At 40.9% G+C, this 26,018-nt stretch overlaps 2 pseudogenes; one reads left to right on the top strand and one right to left on the bottom strand.

Moving 5' to 3' along the window:
- The window catches only part of LOC134076331 (zinc finger protein 850-like), a 769,162-nt pseudogene that overhangs the window by 9,965 nt on the left and 733,179 nt on the right, over positions 1-26,018 (bottom strand).
- On the top strand, positions 14,151-20,063 carry LOC134080689 (zinc finger protein 585A-like; annotated as a pseudogene).

The raw sequence follows: 26,018 nt of genomic DNA, 5'->3' as shown, positions 1-26,018 counted from the left end.
CTTGCCCACTGCTACACCTGAAAGCTCAGAAATCTGGCTCCACTCTGGTGTTTATATAATGCTTTTTCTCTCTAAACCATTAGAATCATCTGACCAATCAGGGACAGGAGCCTTTATGATGCTAATTGGAATGATGGTCGTGGTCACTTACAGACACTCCACAAAAGAGGGTGGGTCCGTAGGTGGGGATGAGGTGGAGGTGTGAAATGGACGGTGGGGGGAGTAGGAGCAGGTTGTGGGCAATGAAGCCAGTAAGCTTCCACACTTACTTTCGTAAAAGTGTATGTTTAGAGTACCCCAACGCCGACCTGTAAACAAGTGACTGCAGAAAACTAATACCATCCATTGTGATATAATGACTACTCCATCTCTATCTTACCTGTTAGACTACTAGTTTATAATAAAAATATTATCTGTTTGTAATCTTGTTTCTATTCTAAACAGTCATTGCACTAAAATGTATAGTCAGTATAATATAGTATAAATATAAGCATACTTTGTACTAAATGTAAAGCCAGGATAATGGACTATAAATATAAACATACCTCCAGTATCCTAATTGCAACCCGTTCTCATCAAGGACGTGACAAAACGTCCGTATGACGCCCTGAGATGAGAACGGGCTGCTTACAGGCTTGTGCAAAATTCAGAATTTAACTGAGAAATTCCAATTGATTTCTTGAGTTTGAATTGAGGTCAAAAACAGGATGCAGAATTACAATTCGAATTTGAATTAAATGAAGCAGAATTGAAATTCAATGAAATTCATATACAGTACATACAGTAATTTAAGGGTAGTGTTTAAAACCCAATGGAGGATTTGAAAAACTGTTCCAAACAAATCTCAATCTCTGCACATGTTTATCATAGAAACATACAAGTGACACCATTAGAAACCTTTAATCAACTACTTTCCAAACACATGTTTTAAAAGATAATGTATCAATGACACTTTGTAAAAACAAGAAAAGAAAATCCTAGGATTTCAGTCCTCTCACCTGCAGCCCATTCAAAAAGCCCATTCACCTTAATTTGCATTTGAAAGAGACACTCACTAAAATTTCCGGTAATTTTCCCATTTAAAACGTGTCTCTTCTCAAGTTAGAAAGTGCAATAAGACCAACTGAAAATGAATCCTCTAGGCTGATTTGACATGGAACTACACTCTCATCTGGCATAATAATCAAGGCAATTTGCAAACTACTGGCACTACTACTGCGTGTTGTCTATGGGGACTATTTGTGCACAAGCCTGGTTTGTACAGTGTAAGTCAGGCTTGTGCACAATTCCGAATTTTAGAATTGGCCTCCATTCAATTCATGAATTGGAATTTGAATTGAATTGGCCCCACCCCACAGGAAGTTGAATTTGAATGGGAATGACAGGAAGTAGAATTAAATTCATCGCAATTAAAAACAATTCCACAGTCACATAACAGGAAGAATGTGTTGAATCTCACATACATTCAGTTTCGGGAAGGTTACTTTGGAAATGAAATTGATTACTGTTTTAAATAAGTTGTGTGTTTGCTGCAATCATATCTGACATATGTTTTGTGAAACTTCATTGTTAAAGAGAAACTATGCAGGATTGGCGATTTCATCTCATTTCGTTTTTCGTTTTTGCTAGTTTTATGCTTTCATATTTCTCTGCAGAGCTTCCCTGACAGCTTTAGCGTGTATATTTATACATATATAGGCTATATAAATTGCAAGTCTGGTTCCTCTTGTTCCTTACGCGTCTCAGCCTTCCAGATGTAAACATGAAGCGATCGTCTCCTGAACAAACTGCAAGGTTGCAATAGCGGATAGGGACACTGGGGGCGGGAGGAAATATTACTGTTTTCGATAAAACTGGTCAGTCAAGCAAAACAACGATTTCTAAGCGATTTTATGACTATGAAAAAGTTGCATAGGGTCTCTTTAACACTTGGAGGTCTGGGGCCTTTTCATTCACTTTGAGGCAATCGGCTATACCTTGAGATTTTTTACTTTTTCATCTAACTAAACACATCTATTCTAAAGTGGCACATATGGTTATATTCTACAGGTCCTCCACAATAATTGTATGAGAGTAAAGTGGATGTAATGAAATTACTTTTTTTAATTATAATTCAGTGTAAACATAAACGATTTTCAAAGAACACACTATAAATATATAGAGCTACGACAAAGTTTGAACCTTGAAAACAACGGTGTTGGCTCCATATAAGTAAAAAGAACATTACAAAAATATTATGTATTTTTGCTACAAATTGGAAAAAAGTCAGACTAAATGGGTCACTTTTAAACATGATGCTAGCAGGCCAGATGCTACTGGTCTAATACGTTTCAATGATCCATGCTAGGCTGAAGCTAAAAGTTGTATCGCCATACTCACAGAATGGCTGGATGAACCGGAAAAAGGTAAATATCAATGTGGAAAATGAGCTTATTTCCAAAAATGAATAGCCTATCCCTTTAACTCTTTTCTCACTCCTACCAAACATACATCCTCGAGGTTCTCGACTTTGAAAAACAGCATGAGGACCATCAAATGTGTAAACAGTAAATGAGTAAATAAATGACAGTATCAACTTGAATTTAGAAAGATTTCAGAAAGATCCAGTAAAAAAAACACAATTTTTGTTCAATATCCCCTGTAGTGGACATTGGGACTTATACCCCCTGCTTTTTAACCAATTTCTATGTTTTAGAAGGCAGAGGTTTGAGTGAGACAACAAGGTCTTTTCTACTTATTTCAAATTAATAAAAGGAGATACAGGATAAAAGAGGATTCCTTAAGATACAATACAGCCCCAGAAGCAATGTGTGAGCTAGAGCTCTAAGGTTTAATAAGGAATAAGTACATTGTGGTGAATTTGCCTCAATGTACATTACCCAATTTGTAAAAAAGTGTATTTTGGGTAACTGATTACTCCATTTACCTGTAAATGATTATTTGCCACTCTAAAAGTGCTTTCACATTTACAATTTATCCATCAAGCATCCCTTCAGTGTACCTCTGCCATCCTAGGATGCCCTGAACACTAAAGTTTCATTCATCTCTTGGGTCTGTGGCACAGGCGTCAGAGGTCCAATTATGAGAGTCCCTATCATGGTGTATACTCTCTGATGCCCTCACAGCAAGCCATTGCACTTCTTCAACACATGAGAGAGTGTAGTAGTAACCCCTACTACCCTAAAACCTAGCTCTACAGTGTGCCATGTATGCAGACTGGTTGCAACATCGATGAGCCAGGCTCATTACTATGGCCGTCTGAATGCTTATTCAGCCATTATGGCAACACTTCATTATAGTAGCCATCTCTGAAAGCTATGTTAAAAACACTTGAGGGGGAGCAAAGCTTTTCTTGGCCACCTATTTGCCTGTAATATCTCACATACCCTATCACTCCATTGACTTCAATGCAATACTATTACTACACATTCATAATTCCCATAGAGTTAGGACATTCGGATAGTCCCAATGTCCACTGCAGAGGACATCTGATAAAACAGCAAAACATTTTTGGATTTTTTTGTTTTGTTTGTTTTTATGTTCTTTAGACCAAAATACTTAAATCGTCTTAAAAATCTCAAAATTAATACTCAGGAGGGTATTAGCAGAGCCCCTTTAGGGAGAGCCGGTCCACTTCCTATTAACTCCATTGTACCGGATTGTTCCTGCATTCTGTTGAAATTCCGCTAGGGACGTTGCCGAGCAAGTGATAAATGAATTGTGGTCTATGGGGCTAAGCGGCTAGAACTCGTTTTTTTCACAGTTGACAACTTCATTTCTTAATGTACATTGTCGTAGTAGCTACCTGAGTATAGGTTTTCCACTGGAAATGAAATAAAAAGTCACTCATGTCCTTTCTGCTTTTCATAGGATGGGCCGTTTTCCCTGTAACATGCTAGCATTTAGCTCATGGATGCTCGCGACACTCGCGACCGATTACGACCGTCGTGAAGCTGAACTTTCTTTTAGGTCTATGGCCGTAAAGTGGTTCGCTTGTGTCACGTGACATGAAAACTTTGAAAGGGTTTTTAGGAATAACAACACATATTGAACATTTTATTGGTCAGCTGATTGTCAAGTCAAGTTATCCTGCATCGCATGCATTAATGCAATTTTAGGAGAAAAAATTATATAACGACAAATGTGGTACTGGGGGGTTCAGCTCCATTGCTACCCATTCATTCATCACTTGCTCGCGATCGCCCTCTAGTTGCAGTACCATGCGGAAGTATTTCGCTAGTGGTCCTTCTCCCCTTATTAGACATTCTCTGGTATTAGACTACACATTTCAGTAAAGACGTTTCCACAGTCAGAACACCGATGTGACTTTTCTCATTTGTGACCTTTCTGGTGTCCGATTAAAGAAGACTTGTGAGCAAAGGCCTTTCCACAGTCAGAACACCGATACGGCTTTTCTCCTGTATGTATGCGCTGATGGATTTTGACCTCTGAACTCCTCTTGAAACTCTTCCCGCATGTAGTGCACTGATGCGGCTTTTCATCTGTGTGGATCAACTGGTGTTGCTTTAGATTATGCTTTTGCCTAAAAACTTGTCCACACTCAGGGCACTGATATGGCTTTTCTCCTGTATGTGTGCACTGATGGGTGTTAACTTCTTCCTTAGTCTTGAAAGTTTTTCCACATGTAGTACACAGATATGGCTTTTCTACTGTGTGAATCCTCTGGTGATTTGCTAGAGAAGACCTTCGACTAAAATCCCTTCCACAGTCAGGGCACTGATACGGCTTTTCTCCTGTGTGGATCCTCTGATGTTCCTTTAGATGACACCCTTGATTAAAGGTCTTTCCACAGTCAGAGCACTGATATGGCTTTTTTGCTGTGTGCATCCTCTGGTGATTTGCTAGAGAAGACCTTTGACTGAAATCCCTTCCACAGTCAGGGCACTGATACGGCTTCTGGTTCCTCAGGTGTTCCTCTACTGCAGTATGGCTCATCTCATCTGTGTTGATGATTTGCAAAATAGGTATTGAAGAACGTTTAAACAATCAAATAATTACAATAAAAATAATAGTGACATTTCTTAAATATTATAGATTATAACATGCTGTTTATATTTGTTTATTGTACAAATGTTTTTTTTTGGTTTTGGTCATGATTCCAAAATATAAACAAGTAATTTACAACCTACCTGTAGGAACAGAGTCTTTCCGGGGATCTTCTCTTGAATCAGATTCTTCCTCCTGTTGAATTTCCATCATTGGAGACTTTTCTTCTTTGCAGTTGAAGGTTGCTGATGTCTGTGTTTTAGTCTTGCAGTCAGGATCCAGTCCAGGGTCTTCTTCCACTTTTTGAACACCAAACAGGTACTCTGGAAGGAAATCATCAACCTCTTCTTCTTTTATCTCCTTCACTGGGATAGGCAGCGGTGTTGGTTCACGTCCTGACATTTCAGACTCCAGCTCTAAATTCTAAAACAGATCCAGCCAAACACGACATGAATTGAAGAGATTAAACATCTGCAGAAGAGCAATAAAATGGAGCACAGCAGTAGTGTCAGTTCAATAGAAGTATAAATGAATGGTGGTTCAGAGCATCCCCATGCTTACCTTTCAAGATTCAGAAACCTGACTACACTGGGTTTATATAATGCCCCCTGTCTGACCCATTTGGTTAATCTAGCCAATCAGTGAAAAGAGCCTTTATGATGCTAATTAGAATGATGCTACATCAACTGGGCGTGGTCACCTGCAGACACTCCACAAAGGAGTGCAGGTGGGGGTGGGTGGAGGTGTGAAATTAGAGGCGGGGAGAGTAGGAACAGGTTGTGGGTATTGAAGAAAGAAAGCTTCCACACTTACTTTTGTAAAAAGTGTATGTTTAGAGTACCCCAACGCCGACCTGTAAACAAGTGATGGCAGAAAAATAAAACCATCCAAAAATATTGATATAATAACTCCTCTATTTTACCTGTTAGACTGCTAGTATCAAATAAAAATCGAAATGTGTTGCTAATCTCGTTTCCATTCTAAATAGTCATTGCACTAAAATGTATAGTCAGTATAACGTGATATAAGTATAAACATTCTTTCTACTAAATGTATAGTCAGTTTAATATAGTATAAAATATAAACATACTTTCCGTATCTTAATTGGTGAAGTTTTCACAATTTTGCTTAATGTTTATTGCTGTCGTATATAGCAAACAAAAAAAATATATAATGAAATTAATTTTGAAAATATCTAAATGGAATAATGATGGTGGTGCATTCACAGATTTTCAAAAAGAAGCAGATGTCCACCTGACCACGGTTAGAAGCATGGTTGCAGCTTAAAGGGATATTCCGCCATTTGTGGAAATACGCTCATTTTCCACCTTCCCTCGAGCAAAACAATCGATATTTACCTTGTTCCCGTTCATCCAGCCATTCTGTGAGTCTGGCGATACAACTTTTAGCTTCAGCCTAGCATAGATCATTGAATCGGATTAGACCATTAGCTTCTCGCCTGCTAGCTTCATGTTTAAAAGTGACTAAGATTTCTGGTAATTTTCCCATTTAAAACGTGTCTCTCCTCAAGTTAGAAAGTGCAATAAGACCAACTGAAAATGAAACCTGGCATTTTTCTAGGCTGATTTGACATGGAACTACACTCTCATCTGGCGTAATAATCAAGGCAACTTGCAGCTACTGGCACTACTACTGCTTGTTGTCTATGGGGACTATTTTCAGATGCTGCATACGATATCACTGCGCCTATGGTACGTTTGCAAGTTGCCTTGTCTTATTACGCCAGATGAGAGTGTAGTTCCATGTCAAATCAGCCTAGAAAAACGCCAGGTTTCATTTTCAGTTGGTCTTATTGCATGTTCTAACTTGAGAGGAGACACGTTTTAAATGGGAAAATTACCAGAAATCTTAGTCACTTTTAAACATGAAGCTAGCAGGCGAGAAGCTAATGGTCTAATCCGATTCCATGATCTATGCTAGGCTGAAGCTAAAAGTTGTATCGCCAGACTCACAGAATGGCTGGATGAACGGGATCAAGGTAAATATCGATTGTTTTGCTCGAGGGAAGGTGGAAAATGAGCGTATTTCCAAAAATGGCGGAATATCCCTTTAAGGCTGGCTTACATTGCACGATTTTGGTCTGTTTTAACAGTCGGCGACTAAATTTCCAAAATCGGGCGGAAATCTTGGGAGTTGTACTGAAATCGCAGCGCGCTCCCGTCATCTAAATCGTTTAGTGTAAGGTGCCAATCTTAGCGGTTTTAAGTCCGTCGGAGGCAGTCTTTTTCTAGTTTTGCCGTTACGACAATATCAAACATGTTTGATATTATCGGAAGTCTTTTCAGTCGTGGCTCATGCAAATAGTGACGTGAACATTAAAAACCAATAGTAACCTTGCGCGAACATGAAACAGGAAGGGGCAAAATAGGCGACAGCTGTAGCCTTTATGATTATTTGTTATTTCATTTCTTATAATTTATTAGTCGGTTGTTCTACGTGACAGAACAGCTCTATATCTGTTAGTGATGTCACACATCAAACAATGCTGCAGAAACGCGAAAAAATTACTTTGATATGAGTAGGCTATCATGTGATTTCCTGTGAATGATGACGTGTAGCCTATTGCACGATGGAAATAATTTGAAGGAATCTAGCAGCAGTCTTGTAAATAGTGACCCACAGTCTTTGCAAAATCCTAATCTGAGACTGGCCTGTGACTAGACTGTGACTAAAACCTCAATGAATTGTCTTTAGATGTGAGAGGGTCTGAGACTGTAGTTTTTCAAAAATCTTTTCCAAATCTTTGCAAAGTCTGGCAATGTAAGGTAGGCTTAAGCAGATGTCCACCTGACCACGGTTAGAGGCATAGACCTCTGAAGTTCGCCTACAAAAAAGCTACCATCTTTGCCCATATAAGGAGTTACGGTATCTGACGATTTTTCCTATGGGAAATTAACATGGGGATTTGGAATTATCACACCTGTTAAACTCTCGCGGGGATGACAAAATCGGAAATTCAGGTGTTTTCCTGAACACACTTTTGTCCTCTGCCTTCGAGAGGAATCTGTGATCTCCGGTACGCGAAGGCGGCAGACTTTGATTTTCGCTACCCCAGAGCTAACTTGCAATGCAACTTGCCATTAAGATAGTTAGCCGGTTAGCTCTGGGGTAGCAAAAATGAAAGTGTGCCGACTTCACGTACCGGAGATCAAAGTAGGCACAAGAAGGCAGAGGACAAAAGTGTGTTCAGGAAAACGTCTTTATTTAAGACTATATCGTCCCCGCGAGAGTTTAACAGGTGCGATAATTCAAAATCCCCATGTTATTTTCCCATAGGAAAAATCGCCAGATACCGAATCTCAAAGATGGCAGCTTTTTTGTAGGCGAACTTCAGAGGTCTATGGTAGCAGCTTAGCAGATGTCCACCTGACCACGGTTAGAGGCATGGTAGCAGCTTAGCAGATGTCCACCTGACCACGGTTAGAGGCATGGTAGCAGCTTCCTGCTCACTAGTCTTTTCCATTGTGAGTCCTTGTGAATGCTAAGTAGAGGCCTTGTCTTCGTCTTTAGCAATTTCGCATCCACTGTTTTTTTTTTTTTAAAGAATCCCATTCAAATCAGTTTCATGACTTGTTACAATACATTTCGTGAGTGAAGAGTTTACAGAATGAATTACAGTACAGGCCAAAAGTTTGGACACACCTTCTCATTCGGACACCCCTTCTTTATTTTCATACTATATGACTATGAAAATTGTAGATTCATACAGAAGGCATTAGAATTATGAATTAACACATGTGGAATTATATACTTAACAAAAAAGTGTGAAACAACTGAAAATATGTCTTATATTTTAGGTTATTCAAAGTAGCCTCCTTTTGCTTTTAATACTGCTTCGCACACTCTTGGCATTCTCTTGATGAGCTTCAAGAGTCACCTGAAATGGTCTTCCAACAGTCTTGAAGGAGTTCCCAGAGATGCTTAGCACTTGTTGGCCCTTTTGCCTTCACTCTGCAGTCCACACGGTGGTTGGAACCAAAGGTCTCCGATTTTGACTCATCAGACCAAAGCACAGATTTCCACTGGTCTAATGTCCATTCCTTGCGTTCTTTAGCCCAAACAAGTCTCTTCTGCTTGTTGCCTGTCCTTAGCAGTGGTTTCCTAGCAGCTATTCTACCATGAAGGCCTGATTCAGGCAGTCTCGTCTTAACAGTTGTTCTAGAGATGTGTCTGCTGCTAGAACTGTGTGGCATTGACCTGGTCTCTAATCTGAGCTGCTGTTAACGCGCGATTTCTGAGGCTGGTGACTCGGATGAACTTATCCTCCGAGGCAGAGGTGACTCTTGGTCTTCCTTTCCTGGGACGGCCAGTTTCTTTGTAGCGCTTGATGGTTTTTGCGACTGCACTTGGGGACACTTTCAAAGTTTTCCCAATTTTTTGGACTGACTGGCCTTCATTTCTTAAAGTAATGATGGCCACTCGTTTTTCTTTACTTAGCTGCTTTTTTTCTTGCCATAATACAAATTCTAACAGTCTATTCAGTAGGACTATCAGCTGTGTATCACCCCTGACTTCTGCACAACACTACTGATTCCCAACCCCATTTATAAGGCAATAAATCACACTTATTAAACCTGACAGGGCACACATGTGAAGTGAAAACCATTTCAGGTGACTACCTCTTGAAGCTCATCCAGAGAATGCAGAGTGTGTGCAAAGCAGTAATCAGAGCAAAGGTGGCTACTTTGAAGAAACTAGAATATAAGGCATATTTTCAGTTGTTTTACACTTTTTTGTTTTCCACATGTGTTAATTCATAGTTTGATGCCTTCAGTGTGAGTCTACAATGTCAATAGTCATGAAAATAAAGGAAACTCATTGAATGAGAAGGTGTGTCCAAACTTTTGGCCTGTACTGTATGTGTCATGAAATAGTAACTTGAAATACATTCAGCAACATTGCTTGCATTTCTTGAACGACCGGAATTTTACAGAATCACAAAATGTCTTTTGTGGATTGATGACCCAAGAAGTTCACCCTCGCATTGGTGCTCCATCCAAACGATGGATGGATTTCGATACAGTTTTCAGGTAAGGTCACTGGTGATGAAATGCCCATTCGGTTCCTGGGCTCAAATGTCCCTCAAATGTCACCAATGACCTCCTCATGGCAGCTGATTCTGGTTTACTCTCCATCCTCATCCTCCTTGATCTCAGTGCAGCCTTTGACACCATCTCCCACACCATCCTCCTCCATAGACTTTCCTCCATCGGCATCACTCACACCACCCTTAACTGGTTTCACTCTTATCTCTCTGGCCGCACTCAGTTCATTCAACTCAAGTCCTTCAGTTCCCGTCCATCCCCCGTCTCTTCTGGTGTGCCCCAGGGCTCTGTCCTGGGGCCCCTCCTCTTTATCACCTACCTCCTTCCCCTTGGCAATATCTTCCGTAAATTCAATATCCATTTCCACTGCTATGCGGATGACACCCAGCTCTACCTATCTGGCAAACCATCCACCACCCTCCCTCCCCCCTCCCTTACCTCCTGCCTTTCTGAAATAAAATCCTGGCTCACCTCTAACTTCCTCAAACTTAACAGTGATAAAACTGAAGTCCTCCTTATAGGCACCAAATCCACCTTATCCAAAGCTGACAGTTTCTCCCTCTCTATTGACAGTTCCCTAGTCTCCCCCTCCCCTCAGGTCAAAAGCTTGGGTGTCATCCTCGACAGCTCTTTATCTTTCCACTCTCACATCAATAACATCACACGTTCTGCATATTTCCACCTACGCAACATCAATCGTCTCCGCCCCTCCCTCAGCTCCCACTCCACCTCCATCCTTGTCCATAGTCTTGTCACCTCCCGCCTAGACTACTGCAACTCTCTTCTGTTCGGCCTTCCTCAGAAATCCCTCCATAAGCTACAACTTCTCCAGAACTCAGCTGCTCGCACTATCACCAAAACCCCTTCTCACCACCACATTACCCCTGTACTACAGCATCTCCACTGGCTCCCGGTTAAATTCAGAATTAATTTCAAAATCCTTCTTTTCACTTTTAAGGCCATCCACAACCTCGCCCCTCCCTATCTGTCCAATCTCCTCCACATTCCCACTCCCTCCCGCTCCCTCCGTTCTTCCTCCTCCAGCCTCCTCACTATCCCCTCTGCCCGCCTCAGTACCATGGGGAGCAGAGCTTTCAGTCGCTCTGCTCCTCAACTCTGGAATTCTCTCCCCCCTGACATCCGCAACATAGACTCTCTCCCCCTGTTTAAATCCCGACTGAAAACTTATCTCTTCCAGCTTGCATACTGTTTAGATTGATTGATTGATTTATATGCACATATTTTCTTTTTTATTTTAGTTTGTGTGTGTGTGTATGCCTTGGCTTATTGTTTTACTGTTGTTTCTCCTGTTTTAATGTTGTACAGTGTCCTTGAGTGTTTTGAAAGGCGCTTTGAAATAAAAATGTATTAATTGATTGTAGGGCTTTTGGGAATAAAAGAAGACTAGAATTATGAGAGCAACTTCTGAACGAGCACTGTTTACACATTTGATGGACCTTGTGCGGACCAAAAGCTGTTTCTAGGACTCATGATGGGTAAAAAGGAGAACAGACTCGAATCCTTCAGAGACAAAGACCAGGCCTCTTCTTAGCATTCAAAAAACACACAGTGGAACAGACTTGTGCAGGAAGCTGCAAGTGTGCTTTATTGCCAACCATGCCTCCTCTCTTCGTAACTGTGGTTAGTTGGACACCTGCTTTTTTTTTAATAAATTGAATTCACTTTGCCCTGAAGAAGGCCACATGCCGTTACGTGTGGGCTTTTTAAACCAGTCCATACAGGATATGTCCTTAATTTAATAAAGACTTTTTTAACAAAGGAGTGCCTTGGTCTGAGAAAACTTTTTCTCTTTTTTGACTTCTGGATTTTGACCTTGTACCAAAGAGCACCCAAAGGAAACTGAAAAACTTGGATAAAGAGCAGGCCACAGATCAACATACTTGAATGTATTAGTTTGCTAAAACAAACAATGGTGCAGCAAACATTTAGCAAAATCACGAAGAGAAAACGTTACTAATTAGCCATCTCACAGCATGTTTATACTGTATTTCTGGCATTAATACTTCCATAGCAAAGCCACATTTTAATGTTCTGACTACATTAATGAAAACATGTAATAGGTAAGATGAAGGAGTCGTATGTCAACATTGTGGGATAGTTTTAGTTTACTGCACCCACATGTTTACAAGTAAAGCCTACCTTACATTGCCAGACTTTGCAAAGATTTGGAAAAGATTTTTGAAAAACTACAGTCTCAGACCCTCTCACATCTAAAGACAATTCATTGAGGTTTTAGTCACAGTCTAGTCACAGGCCAGTCTCAGATTAGGATTTTGCAAAGACTGTGGGTCACTATTTACAAGACTGCTGCTAGATTCCTTCAAATTATTTCCATCGTGCAATAGGCTACACGTCATCATTCACAGGAAATCACATGATAGCCTACTCATATCAAAGTAATTTTTTCGCGTTTCTGCAGCATTGTTTGATGTGTGACATCACTAACAGATATAGAGCTGTTCTGTCACGTAGAACAACCGACTAATAAATTATAAGAAATGAAATAACAAATAATCATAAAGGCTACAGCTGTCGCCTATTTTGCCCCTTCCTGTTTCATGTTCGCGCAAGGTTACTATTGGTTTTTAATGTTCACGTCACTATTTGCATGAGCCACGACTGAAAAGACTTCCGATAATATCAAACATGTTTGATATTGTCGTAACGGCAAAACTAGAAAAAGACTGCCTCCGACAGACTTAAAACCGCTAAGATTGGCACCTTACACTAAACGATTTAGATGACGGGAGCGCGCTGCGATTTCAGTACAACTCCCAAGATTTCCGCCCGATTTTGGAAATTTAGTCGCCGACTGTTAAAACAGACCAAAATCGTGCAATGTAAGCCAGCCTTAAAGCCTACCTTACATTGACAGACTTTGCAAAGATTTGGAAAAGATTTTTGAAAGACTACAGTCTCAGACCCTCTCACATCTAAAGACAATTCATTGAGTTTTTAGTCACAGTCTAGTCACAGGCCAGTCTCAGATTAGGATTTTGCAAAGACTGTGGGTCACTATTTACAAGACTGCTGCTAGATTCCTTCAAATTATTTCCATCGTGCAATAGGCTACACGTCATCATTAACAGGAAATCACATGATAGCCTACTCATATCAAAGTATTTTTTTCGTGTTTCTGCAGCATTGTTTGATGTGTGACATCACTAACATATATAGAGTTGTTCTGTCTCGTAGAATAGCCGACTAATAAATTATAAGAAATGAAATAACAAATAATCATATAGGCTACAGCTGTCGCCTATTTTGCCCCTTCCTGTTTTCGTGTTCGCGAGAGGTTACTATTGGTTTTTAATGTTCACGTCACTATTTGCATGAGCCACGACTGAAAGACTTCCGATAATATCAAACATGTTTGATATTGTCGTAACGGCAAAACTAGAGAAAGACTGCCTCCGACGGACTTAAAACCGCTAAGATTGGCACCTTACACTAAACGATTTAGATGACGGGAGCGCGCTGCGATTCTAGCACAACTCTCAAGATTTCCGCCCGATTTTGGAAATTTAGTCGCCGACTGTTAAAACAGGCCAAAATCGTGCAATGTAAGCCAGCCTTAAGCACAATGATGCTCTAAATTTACAAAAGGGAAGTCGTCTTTGTTCATTACCCACAACCTGTTCCTGCTCTCCCCAGCTTTAATTGCACACCTCCACCCACCCCCACCTACACTCCTTTGTTCATACCCACAACCTGTTCCTGCTCTCCCCAACTTTAATTTCACACCTCCACCCACCCCCACCTACACTCCTTTGGGGAGTGACTGCAATTGACGACGCCCAATTGATGCCCTGTGATTCTAATTAGCATCATAAAGGCTCAAGTCCTCAATTGGTCAGATGATCCTTATGGGTCAGAGAGAAAGAATTATATAAACACCAGAGTTGAGTCAGATTTCTGAGATCTCCTGTTTAGAGGTGGGCAAGGGGACATTCTAAGCATAGAACATATATAGTTTGTTAGTCTTTGCTTTTTCATCCATCAGTTGATATAATATTGGACTGGATTTTTCTCATATCACATGAGCTAGAGTCAGGCATGTCAGGATTTAGTGAACCAACACCGCTGCCTATGCCAGTGAAGGAGATAAAAGAAGAAGAGTTTGATGATTTCCCTCAAGAATACCTGTTTGGTGTTCAAAAAGTGGAAGACAACCCTGGACTGGATCATGACTGCAAGAATGAAGAACACACATTATCAACGTTTGACTGCAAAAAGGAAGAGTCTCCACTGATGGAAATGAACCAGGAAGAAGACTCTTATTTAAGAGAAGTTATTCAGAAAGACTCTGCTCCGACAGGCAAGTTCCTAATTTCTTATTTGTCTTGTCTAAATAGTGTCATGAATAGAATAATATTAAAAACTTAGGGTTTCCATTGTTCTGCTATAAATCAACACAGATGAGATGAGACATACTGAGGCACATCATCGTACGGATTGTGGAAAAATCTCCTGTAAGATGAGTCATCTCAAGTCACACCAGAAGATCCACACCAGAGAAAAGCTGCTCCAATGCACCACATGTGGGAAGAATTTCGGGAGCAACTCGCAACTCACTATCCATCAGCGCACACATACAGGAGAAAAACCATACAAGTGCTCAGACTGTGGAAAGGCCTTTAGTCAATGTTCTAATCTAAAGAAACACCAGATGACTCACACAGGAGAAAAGCCGTATCAGTGTACTACATGTGGGAAGAGTTTCAGGACCAACTCAGAACTCACTGTCCATCAGCACACACACACAGGAGAAAAACCATACAAGTGCTCAGACTGTGGAAAGGCCTTTAGTCAATATTCTAATCTAAAGAAACACCAGATGACTCACACAGGAGAAAAGCCGTATCAGTGTACTACATGTGGGAAGAGTTTCAGGACCAACTCAGAACTCACTGTCCATCAGCACACACACACAGGAGAAAAGCCATACACATGCTCAGACTGTGGAAAGGCCTTTAGTGACTATTCTACTCTCATTAAACACCAGAGAATCCACACCGGAGAAAAGCCATATCAGTGTTCTGACTGTGGAAAGGCCTTCCGTCAAAGGACTAATTTCCAGAGACACCAGAGGATCCACACAGGAGAAAAGCCGTATCAGTGTACTACATGTGGTAAGAGTTTCAAGAGTGGGACAGAGCTTGTTTCCCATCAGCGCACTCATACAGGAGAAAAGCTGTATCAGTGCTCTGACTGTGGAAAAGCCTTTAGTCAAAGGTGTTATTTAAAGAGACACCAGAAAGTTCACAAATGATAAAAGCCTCATCAGTGTTCTGACTGGAAAGACCTGTAGTTAAATGTGTAGTCTAATGGAATACCAGGAGTAAAATCATATCATTACTGTGGGAAGAGTTTCAGTAAGATCTGAACTCTTAAGGTCCATCAGAAAGTACACAATAGAGCTAAATATTATCAATACTGAATTTAGTATTTTTTTCATGTAATGAAAATCAAGTTTTTCCAAAACATAATTGTTTGCGTTAACACAATTATGTGAAAACGTACAAAACTCTTCTCAAATTCAACATGAGAATTGCTTTTCTAATAACTGAGTGTCGGCATTTTATTCTACCACTGTTACTGTTGTGAAAAGAACACCGCATGCTGTTTTTATGAATCTATGTTTATTTGTTTACATACAATTGTTTGTCCAGATGGACATCTGAAAGTGGATTTTATGATATGAATTCTGGTTCAAATGATGATATATGTGAATGTGTTACAAAAATAAAGCTTCTTAAAGTTACATGTTTTTCTTTTTTTCATATTGTTAATATATGTGGTATACTTGCTCCATAGATTTGTACTCATTACCGAGAAGATAAACATACCTAGGCACAAAATAAATGCACATGTACATAAAAGAGATGACAGCAAATATAATTGATATCACAAACATGAAGCAGGACAGTTAAAGCAGGAAAGCTATCTTTGGTTGTGAGGTAAAGCCTACTGTTACTTTAACTCCAGTACACAACAGCACAAAACACAACAATACAGTACAAACCACAACAGTACACAACACACCTGCCTAAAGATGCATGGCTACTGTTATCCCTGTACACAACAGCACACAACACAACAGTACACAACACACCGACCTAAAGATGGTTACACATCACTACAAAGCACAACAGTACACAACACACCTGTGGGGTGTCCTACGAAGCTCGATTAGTGGCTTAGCGAGGTATGTTGCGCTCAAAACCAGGGTATGCTGTCATACGAAAGTGGATTTGTTTTAGCGTCGCTGTATCACCATGGTATCTTATGCTCGCAACCAAACCTGCTCGGGAGCGGGTTATGTGCTTAGTTATAGCTCAAATCGTGAAATATCACCGCCCTCTGACCAATTCTAACCAATCCATTATCTTGAACAACGAAGTTATCTCACGTGTGCTAATCTGTCATACTTTGAACAGGTTCGGCCCCGCCTCTGCAAACATTTTGAATCTCGAAGGCGCTTTTAAGTATGTTGTGCGTGCAAATATGTCACTACTGTGGACATGCATGCCATACAATATCTGATGACCATCGACTTTTTGATGTTATAGGTTAGACACTTAAAAAGACCACCCTAGATTTCGCTACCGCTCATAAATGCGGAAGTAATCGTTTTTAAACCTAGGCTGTCTTGTGCGTCTCCACGTTTCCCGATTGGTCAAAATCACCCCAACCACGAGAACGCGCACAGATCTGAGCTGAAAGCCTAGTTTGACAAATTTATCACATACCTGCTGTCGTAGGATCACTTAACTTAATACCCGAGTTAAGGCTTTGTGCAGCCTCGATATGTCTAGATAACCTATATTTGTCTAACTTGCTTCGTAGGACACCCCACTGCCTAAAGATGGTTATATTTCTGTACACATCACTACAAAGCACAGCAGTACACAACATACCTGCCTAAAGATGGCTACTGTGATCTCTGTACACAACAGTACAAAACACAAGACAACGTTACTGGGCTCAAATTGCTTCAATTGATTGCAGAACTTTTTGGAATGCAAGTAGACTACAATAATGGGAAAACGTCCATGTTTATGAGCGCAGTTTACACATTTGATGGTCCTCATTTGGACAAATGCTGTTTTTCAAAGTCGAGAATCCTTGAGGATTCATGCTTGGTAGAACTGAGAAAAGAGTCAAATCCTTCAAAGACAAGTTCTCTTCTTAGCACTCCAAAAACACACAATGGAACAGACTAGCAAGTGTGCTGGGAGCTGCAAGTGTGTGTTATGAACAACCATGCCCCCTTTCTGTGTAACTGTCGTCAGTTGGATAACCGCTCCCTTTTGAAAAAGCAATGAATGCACCACCATCATTCTCATATATGAGCATTTTCAAGTAAATTGAATTATACGTGTAATTGTTTGTTTTAAAAAGTGGAGCGGTAAACATTGAGCAAGATCTTGAAGAGAACACTTAACCATTTAGCAAACTGAAAGCGATGTCTTTATTTATAGAATGAATACTTTCATAGGAAGAGTACTTTTGAATGTTCAGACTACAGCAATTTAGTGTAATGACTGTTAAGAATGGAAACGAGACTACCAACAAATGTAGATGTTTATTTGAAACTAGCAACCTTATAGGAGAAGTCATTATATCAACACTGTGGGATGGTTTCAGTTGTCTGCACTCACATGTTTGCTGGTTGGCACAGTGATGCTCTAAACTTACAAAAGGAAATATTGGAGCTTTCTTTGTTCATTACCCACAACCTGTTCCTACTCTCCCCATCTTTAATTTCACACCCCCTCCCACCCTCCTTTGTGGAGAGTCTGCAGGTGACGCCCACTTGATGCCCTATCATTCTAATTAGCATCATAAATACTCCAGTCACTTATTGGTCAAATGATCCTAATGGGTCAGAGAAAGCAATATATAAACACCAGAGTTGAGTCAGATACCTGAGCTCTCATGTTTAGAGGTGGGCAAGAGGACACTCTAAGCATAGAACATAGCTTGTTATAGTCTTTTCTTTTTCATCCGTCAGTTGATATAATATTGGACTGGATTTTTCTCATATCACAGAACTAGTCAGGCATGTCAGGATTTACTGGACCAACACCGCTGCCTATGCCAGTGAAGGAGATAAAAGAAGAAGAGTTTGATGATTTCCTTCAAAAGTATCTATTAGCAGAACACTCTGGACTGGATTATGAGTGCAAGACCAAAGAAAACACATTACTGATTTTTGACTGCAAAGAGGACGAGTCTCCACTGATGGCAATTAACCAGGAGGAAGACTATAATTCCAGACAAGTTATTCAGAGAGACTCTGCTCCGACAGGCAAGTTTCTTAAATCTTTAAAAAAGTCTTTATATTGTGCAAATATTGTCAAAAATAATATTCATACTTAGAGCTTCAATTGTTTCCCCATTTTTCTTTTGCTATAAATCAAAACAGATGAGATGAGACATACTGAGGTTAAGGGACATCATTGTACTGATTGTGGAAAAGTCTTCTCTAAGATGAGTCATCTCAAGTCACACCAGAAGATCCACACAGGAGAAAAGCTGCACCAGTGCACCACATGTGGGAAGAGTTGCAGGAGCAACTTTCAACTCACTGTCCATCAGCGCAACCACACAGGAGAAAAACCATTCAAGTGCTCAGACTGTGGAAAGGCCTTTAGTGTAAAATTTAATCTCAGAAAACACCAGAAGATCCACACAGGAGAAAAGATGTATCAGTGCTCTGACTGTGGAAAGGCCTTCAGTCAAATTACTAATTTCCAGACACACCAGAGGATCCACACAGGAGAAAAGCCGTATCAGTGTACTACATGTGGGAGGGCCTTCACTCAAAGTTCTCACCTAAAGGAACACCGGAAGATCCACACAGGAGAAAAACCGTATCAGTGCTCTGACTGTGGCACAGCCTTTAAAAAAATGTCACATCTCCAGACACACCAGATGATCCACACCGGAGAAAAGCCGTATCAGTGTACATGTGGGAAGAGTTTCACGACGAGGTCAGCGCTCGTTAGGCATCAACGCACTCATACAAGAGAAAAGGCGCATCAGTGCTCTGACTATGGAAAGGCCTTCACTCGTAGGTCTTACCTACAGAATCATCAGAGGATCCACACAGGAGAAAAGCCATATCAGTGTGCTACATGTGGGAAGAGTTTCAGGACTAGGTCAGACGTTAACATCCATCAGCGCACACATACAGGAGAAAAGCCGTATCAGTGCTATGACTGTGGCAAGCCCTTTGATCAAATTTCACATCTCCAGACACACCAGTTGATCCACACTGGAGAAAAGCCGTATCAGTGTACTACATGTGAATGGAGTTTCACGACGAGGTCAGCGCTCGTCAGACATCAACGCACTCATACAGGAGAAAAGGCGCATCAGTGCTCTGACTGTGGAAAGGCCTTCACTCGTAGGTCTTACCTACAGATTCATCAGAGGATCCATACAGGAGAAAAGCCATATCAGTGTACTACATGTGGGAAGAGTTTCAGGACTAGGTCAGAGGTTAACATCCATCAGCGCACACATACAGGAGAAAAGCCGTATCAGTGCTACGACTGTGGCAAGGCCTTTGATCAAATTTCACATCTCCAGACACACCAGTTGATCCACACTGGAGAAAAGCCGTATCAGTGTACTACATGTGAATGGAGTTTCACGACGAGGTCAGCGCTCGTCAGACATCAACGCACTCATACAGGAGAAAAGGCGCATCAGTGCTCTGACTGTGGAAAGGCCTTCACTCGTAGGTCTTACCTACAGATTCATCAGAGGATCCATACAGGAGAAAAGCCATATCAGTGTACTACATGTGGGAAGAGTTTCAGGACTAGGTCAGAGGTTAACATCCATCAGCGCACACATACAGGAGAAAAGCCGTATCAGTGCCCTGACTGTGGCAAGGCCTTCAGTCGACTTTCACATCTCAAACAACACCAGAGGATCCACACAGGAGAAAAGTGATAGCCATGCTCTGACTGTGGGGAGAGTTTCAGGAGCAACTCAACTCTCCAGACCCATGAGAAGGTGTACACTTGAGTTAAATATTAGCCAAGCTCATTTCAATCATGTTATTTTGATGACATTGAAAGTCAATGTTTATCAAAGCATACATGCATGTTGTGCTGTTTTGTTGTTACATTTAGGTTTAGGCTGACCTCTAGTGGTCAAAAACAAAATTCAGTAATGTTATTTTGTGCCTACGGTGTTTCCGTAGTTAGTTCAACAACATTGATGATTTATTCAGACACGTTTTACACCACTCAGTATTACACAGCCAGAAAACATTTGCCTGTGAGTATTTCTCAGTTTTATCCTTTTAAATTGTACACAAAGACGATCTTCTTATGTGTAACTTTCTCTATGGACTTTTGTTCGTTTTGAATGTGTACCATATGACGAATATGCTAATTGTTGGCAACCCAATGGAATTCACCATTCATATTAGCCGTAAGCTAATCCTTCCATGTATGTAATGTTACGTGATTGTATATACTTTTCTGATGCAATTTCAACAAATAACTAAGCCATACTTTGTATGTATATTTAGTTTTACAGAGTTTCCAAGTAAAAGACTTCAAAGGAACATCAGTGTCTGTCTTGGGGAAACTGTTGTCTGTCTGCCCAGCAAGTTTAGCCGGCTAGCAACCACACACACGAGCGGGGGCAGAACACATGTAGTTACAGGTGTTTTGAGAACACCAAATCCCGCCTATCTCTCAATCTGACACCCCCGAGGGGTATTTCACAAAATTTAGATAAGGGATTAAGCCGGGTTTTTTGGTTATCCTGGGGCCTGTACTACTGGCTTAGCTGGGTAACTTCGAGAGTAAGTTGATCACGTGTGGCGTATCATCCCGGATTACCTGCACTACGAAAGGTGGATAGGTTTTAACCGAGGTATGCTGCCATGGCTATTTACGCTGCATCTCAAACCTGCTCCGAGCAGGTTATGTTCTTGGTTAACCCCAAGGTTTGCGCTTAACCACACCCTCTATAAGTACCACCCCTCCACCACCAATTCCTCTTGACACAATGCCGGCGTACCTGGATGATCCGATAGACATTGGAGCGCATATTGTGCGGGGCTCTCTTCGCAGGGCGAGGGTTTTTAGAGACCGCCAGAATCCGCTGGCATATCCGGACGATATTCATGAAAGATATAGATTTTCAGCCGAGGGACTTCGTTATCTTTGTCAGCTGATCGAGGCGAACGTCTCTAATATCACCCGCCGTAGCAATGCCCTGACGACAGAGCAGATAATGTGCCAGTGGACAATTCATGTATTCCATCGGTGATGCTGAACATCTGAGCAAGAACACTGTATGCCGTATGATTCGCAAAGTGGTACTTGCTCTATCTAAACTATTGGATGCATTTGTCGTTTTCCCTGGCCATTTAACCACTTTGCAAATTAAGGGTTTTATGCAGTCGCGGGTAATTGCCAACATCAAAATCGGTTTTAATGTAGGCTATGCTTCCATAAATACAAGTGTAAGACTTATTTATGACTAACAATCCCCCCTAGGTTTCCGAAGATTAACAGGAGCCATTGATTGCACCCACATTCCAATCAGTGCAACCCTGGCAGAGCATGAGGGTGATTATGTTATCACAGCATCAACGTGCAGGTATTAGATGTATTTTAATGTGATTGTAATAGGCCAGCATGTCCTACCTCAAGTTTACCTTCTCTTCACCTACTGGATCCACATAGGATGTTGGTTTGCATTTTTTTTTTTCGAAACTCAAATTTATACTTTACATTCCTTCTAAATTATGTTTTTCATCCTTTTTTGTCCTCCACATGGGGTGGTTCTGCTGATCATTTTCAGGCTAAACAGTTTGCTTCAACCTGTCATGTTCCTAACTTTTGCCCCAACATTACCAAAATGATCAAAAAGCTTTGAACTCTTAGATGACATCACATGTGATCACCAGTACATGTTGACAAGCTTGGACGCAAGGCGGCCAGGCTCAGTCCACAACTCCCGCATTTTCCAAGAGTCCACGCTCTCAGCAGAAGAGGGTAAAGCAATCAGCATCCTTGAATTGTTTTTGTGCGCAAACGTACGTAACATTTGCTCTCCATTTCATCTAAGGGAGTTTTGATGGTCTTCTGCTGGGGGATCGTGTGTATCCATGCCTTACATATCTCTTGACACCGTATGCTGAGCCAGAGCCAAGGTCCCAAAGGGCGTTTCAATTCTGCCCATAGTATTACAAGGGCAAGAATTGAAATGACCTTTGGGATCTTGAATGCACGGTTTGCCTGTCTCAAAGGCCTTCGTGTGAAGTCTGAGAGGGCCTGTCAGGTGGTAGCTGCCTGTGTGGTGCTACACAACCAGGGGGTCAGGATTTGACTGATTAGCTTCGCCGATTAACAAGGCACTTCCTCGTCGCCATTTTCCAGAAATACATCATGTCCGATGCCGTTTCTCCTCATGCTGATTGGTAGCTGTTCCACTCTCAGCTCATGCACGAGCTTAGTGTGGGCACAAGCTCTCCTTCTGTACCTTACGTCAATCAGTAACCTGGCACTTGATTTGCTAAGTAAAACGACACCGGAAACAAGCCCTTTGAAACGTCATGTTGAATTTTGGCAATTTTCACTAGCCTAGCATTCCCATTAAAATGAATGGGGGCGGGACTTGTTCACTTTCTCCAGTTCTTATAATACCTCCATGTACACAACGTAGCCACCATCAGAAAAGAGTGAGTGCCACACCATCTTCCACTACCCCGAGACCTTGTGGACCCCACTGATCTAACAGCTATTCCCCAACAGATCAATATCCAGCTTGATTCATCCTCACTGACTCCAACTAGATCGGCACGTAACTTGGGTGTCATAATTGATGAGGCATGTTGCCTCAATTGCAAAGTCATGTCGGTATACCCTGTACAACATTAGGAAGATCAGACCTTATCTGACACAAGATTCCACTCAGCTTCTTGTACAGGCAATGGTTATCTCCAAGCTGGACTACTGTAATTCTCTGTTAGCTGGCCTACCTGCTTGTGTATTAAGACCACTACAGTTGATTCAGAATGCTGCAGCACGACTGGTCTTCAATCAGCCAAAGAGGACACATTGTAAACCCTCTATAGTATAACCATTTATATCACCATTGATATACTTATTAATACTTAATATGACTTACAGTAATACTAACACACTCTATTTCTCTTCCCTTTCCCCTATACCTCACCTGTGAGGTAAACCATTACCAGCCATCAACCATCTCTGTGCCTGTCCCTCATCACACCTGAAGTCACATCCCTCTGACTGCCCTACCATCGCCATTGCCTTCGCCATCCCTATGACTGCCCTAACATCGCCTGCTGTGGTTCCCTGCCCAAATCTTTGGCCCTCGGATCCCAGCGACCCATCACCTTCAGAAATAACTAATGGATTACTAATGGACAATTTATTCCCTACACTGGACTATTTGAACTTTCATTGTCATTGTAACTTTCAAACTACAAATGACTGTACTGTAACTGACCCAAGGCAGATGGGTTGGGCCCTTGAGTCGTGGGTCTGTCTGAGGTTTCTTCCTATATGTATCTCCAATTCTAGGGAGTTTTTCCTTGCCCCTGTTACTCATGGGCTCTCTTTGAATGTCTAACACTCTGTAAAGCGCCTTGAGACATGTGTAATGTATTGGCGCTCTATAAGCGACATTAAATTGAAATTGAAATTGACACATGTAACCCCTCTCCTAGTTACTCTCCACTGGCTCCCTATAGTAGCCAGAATTAAATTTAAATCTCTCACTCTGGCCTATAGGACACTGACTGGATCTGCTCCCAGCTACTTCAGTTCTTTAATCACGATGTACATTCCCAACCGCCCATTGCGATCTTCTGAGGAGCGTCTGTTATGTCGACCAACCATACATGCTAGGTCAAATTGTAGATCCTTTTCTTCAGTGGTTCCGTGTTGGTGGAATGAGTTGCCCAGTGCTCTCCGTTCCAGCAACAGCTTTGGATCTTTTAAGAGGGGTCTTAAGGCATATTTGTTCAATATGCACTTAGTCCTTTGAGTTTGTGATGTGTTATGGTTTGTATAATAGTATTGTTTTGTTATAATTTGTCCATTGATAGAATTTGACATTTATTTTGCTATTGTCCTTAAATTTAGCCATACCTTGCTTTAGTTATTATTATTATATATAATTAACTGAGTGACTTATTTGATTGCTATTCTCATTTCACTGTTTTTATTTCTCATTAGGTTAGTGCTTAAAATTATTGTTTTTCTGATAATATTACTATTCTCCCTATTGTAATTGTTCACTGTTAATTTAATTTGTACTGTTATTTATTTGTATGTCGCTTTGGACAAAGGCGTCTGCTAAATAACCATAACCATAACCATAACCATAACCATAACCATATAAAGAATACCTGGATAGACCATCTCATTGTTGCTGACCTATCAACAATGAAGCCAATGGAACTGTCCCGAGTGGTCCCATAATGGCGGCGTGGTGTTCCAATTCCATTGTTGCAGAACGGCAACATTCTTTAACTGTCTTTTACTGTCTATGCATTCCTATGGCAAGTGGTCCCATAATGGCCGCCGCCAGAGAGGCTTCATAATTTTGACGTAGATGCACTATCCAGGTATTCTTTATAGATCAGTGACCCCATCACCCTTGACCATCCCACAGGGCGTGCAGTGAGACGGCTGGGACGGAAGACGGACACAGCCTGTATAAAAAGAATGCTCCAACTTGACTGCGAAAAGAAACATCTTCAAATTAAGACGCTTAACGCTAGAAATTGAGGAGCTATAGAGCATGACCAAAAGGTATTATATTTACCACTACCATCTACCAGATTTACCACTTCATCAGTGTGTAATCATGAAACATTTTTTTCTGTAATTTTCAGGAAAGACAGAACCTGAATAAACCACCTTGAATGTCTTTATTGGTTGTGCATTTTTATTTTTAGTGAGTGAAAAATTGGTGCGCCTCTGTCCTGGCCTGGTTGCACCAGATTGTCGCATAACTGCAGAAGCGCAGAGAACTTTCCTTTGTTTGAAAATATAATTGTATTTTTGCTTCAGGAATTTACTTCTTTATAGATGAGGTACCACACTATATTGCCTTGTTTGAATACAAGCACACGAAGACAAAAACGCATATATTCAGGGGTTTCATCGGGTGGCTTTCCACAGGTAAGTTAATCAAGCACCATGCAGTCTGCATTGATAATCTAGGTGCGTTTGTACTCCTGATCATCACCATACTAAACTCAATCTTTTAAGATGGAACATTATGGGAGGCTGTGCTACACCTGTGGAAAGGGCCTGATGAAATGTATAAGTACAAACAATATATTAAAATGGATTTAAATGGCAGAAATTGCACATTTGGCTTTCAGAAGAATGAACGCTTTCTTTGTTGGGTACTCCGCCCATTCTACCTGATGTCTTTACATTTCACACCATAACAGTTCCCCCAGTTCACCTCTTTTGAGGCAGGTAGAGCTATTGTCATGTCCACCTGAGGACCATTGAATGTGTAAACAGGCTCATTTGATTTTGAATGCCTTCTCATAATTCCCCATTCAGTCTAGTTTACATTCCAAGAGCTCCTGCAATTGGGTGATTAGATTTGAATGGAGGTCAGCAATGACTAGCAGAGAGGAGGCATAAATAATGTGGCTGATGGTTAAAAAGCAACCCAGATAGTGTATTCAGTTGAATCAGTTGAAGTGTATGGTTTAGCAAAAATATTGAAACTATGTTGAAGTCTGACATTAAAATTATATTGAAAGTGTCCCCTTTGTTTTGTGTTGAATCAACATTGGATTTTAAACCATATTGGCTTTGAATAAATGGTGATTCAGCCATCACCTACATGGGAATCTACACTTACATTTAAGTTGATTTTATGTTAAAA

This window comes from Sardina pilchardus, chromosome 1, assembly GCF_963854185.1.
Source record: "Sardina pilchardus chromosome 1, fSarPil1.1, whole genome shotgun sequence".
Lineage (NCBI taxonomy): Eukaryota > Metazoa > Chordata > Actinopteri > Clupeiformes > Clupeidae > Sardina > Sardina pilchardus.
This window is presented reverse-complemented; position numbering and strand designations above follow the sequence as displayed.